Raw genomic sequence first — 2329 nt, 5'->3', positions numbered from 1 at the left:
CACGACTAGACACCTCCTAGCCCTCTCACCCTCTCCCTCAACCACGAAGTCTCTCCTCATTGTCGCTTTCGGGTTCAGGCTCCGCTGGCTCCTGCCAATTCTCCTCGATGTTACAGAGATCGTACTGCCTGAGCAGTCCGGTTCTCTGTACCATCCTGGTTGCCGCCCGACAACCTCTTTCTGTACTCAAGAGCGTTTTGAGGGAAGGGCGGATGCCTTCCTTTAAACTGCTTTCGAGGCATTCTTCCCTCAACTCTACCCAGGTCGGGCAGTGTAGGAGCACGTGTTGAACGGTCTCTAGCTTTTTGCCGGTGCAGGCTAAGCACCACGGCGTTTTGATGTCGGGGACCTTCCTGTTGAAGAGGAAAGCCCTGAAGCCCACCTTGCCGGTCCTTAGTTGAATTGCGAGCAAGGACTGGTGTCTCTTGAGTGACCTATGGATCTTTTTCACTTTGGGGTCAAGGTATGGCTGGATAATCCTGCTGTGTGCCCCCTTTTTGCTTCGCTTCCACCTCTCCTGCCACCTTCGACGGCAGTCGGTTTGGATTGCTGTTTTTGCTCGCTTAAGGGCGCTGTTCTGCTCGTCTTCACCCTCCTGGCCTTCCGCTTCCGCTGAGACCATAGGCGTGATTGCTGACGTCCAGAGGGACATCTCTTAGATCGGACCGATGTACTCTGGGGTCCTTCCTCTTATTCCTCTCCCCCTGAGAATTGCCGCCACACGACGTTCAATACCTTTATACGCTTCCGATATTGTGCATCGCGCCGCGGCGTTCAGAGTCAGCTTATCTAGGAAGAGGTCCAATGGTTGGACCCCTGTCTCTGCCTCGAGCGCCTCCGTCGACGTGGCCTTATACGCGCCGGCCACGGCGCGGAGGAACTTGCCCTGAGCTGCTTCGAATTTGCCAGCGATCGTCTTAGTGGCACCTCCAAGGGCGGTCGGTTTATACCACATCAGAGAGCCATAGGTGAGTCCCGCACGGACCATTCCTTGGTAGACTCTCTTGCTTGCGTTCAGCGTGGCTCCCCAGGTCGAGCCCTGGAGTGATCTCAACGCCGCCAGAAGGCTTGGGACCTTTCCCAGTACCCTCTTTTGGTGTGCTTTGCCTGACAGCTTCTTGTCGAGGTGTACCCCGAGCACCTTAATTGTTTCCTTTGGCTCGACCGTGATATCTTGAATCTCGAGGTTTCCCTCTAGGTCGGCCCCTCGTGCTCTCGCCATGTGAATCATCTGGTACTTGCTAGGATTGAAGCTGGATCCATGCTTCTCCGCCCAGGCTTCACAGATGGCGTGCACTTGTTGCAGTCGCCCATAGTTGGCCGCTGCTGATTTTCCGTAGACCAGCACGTTATTGTCGTCGATAAAGGCCGTCGTGCTAGAATGGAGTCTCGTTACCGCGCAACCCTCGACGAGGTCCGCGTTGTAGAAGAGGTAGAGGATTAGTGAGATTGGGGAACCTTGCGGTATCCCTACCTGGACTCCTTTTGATAGGGAGACATAGTCTCCCAGTCTGATGGAAGTCTCCCTGTTTCCCAGGAAGCTTTCCACCCACTTAATAAGGAGTTCCGGCACCCTTCTCTTCCTTAGGTCGTGGAGGAGCCTCCGATGGGAGACTCTATCGTATGCTTTCGCGACGTCCATCGAGAGGATTGTCACGACCGCATTTTTATCCCTAGTCCAGACTGCCCTCGATTGTTCAGCGATATTGAGCAGTGCCAGGTCTGTTGATCGGTTAGGTCTCGCTCCGTACTGCGAATCAGGTAGGAGCGTCCATTTCTCGGCGAGGTCGCTGATCCTTTTTGCGACTATCGATTCCAGTACTTTCCCAAGGGTATTTAGGAGGGCAATCGGTCTATAGGAGCCAGGGTCCGTATAGTCCGCCTTGCCGGGCTTCTTGAGAAGCACCGTAGTTGCCTTTCTGAATTCCGCTGGGTGGTAGCCTACTTTTAGGCATGCTGAGTATAGTTGCCTCATGCCATGCCTAGCGATATAGATCACCAACTTTGCGATCCGGTTAGTTATGCCATCTGGCCCTGGGGCCTTATCCGGCTTGGTCTTGCCCACCGCGGCCTGCATTTCCTCCTCCGAGACCTCCTCCTCGGTTCCAAGTTGGGCCCTGTATCGATAGCCTTCAATGTCACTAAGGTCGACTGTTTGTGGTGGTGGAAAGCATTCCTGGCGGAAGATTTCGGCTTTCTCTTCTACCTTTGTGGCTAGATTGTTCAGTTGCCCGGAGCTAATCGTCAGTTGACCTGTTCTGGGTTCCTGGGCACCTAGCTGCAGGTGGTCATTGCTAGCTGTCCTTTTGATGGCGCCGATATAGTCCGG

This window comes from Capronia epimyces (genome assembly GCF_000585565.1).
Source record: "Capronia epimyces CBS 606.96 chromosome Unknown aczIQ-supercont1.1, whole genome shotgun sequence".
Taxonomy (NCBI): Eukaryota; Fungi; Ascomycota; class Eurotiomycetes; order Chaetothyriales; family Herpotrichiellaceae; genus Capronia; species Capronia epimyces.
The sequence above is the reverse complement of the archived record's forward strand: the minus strand, read 5'-3'. Positions refer to the sequence as shown.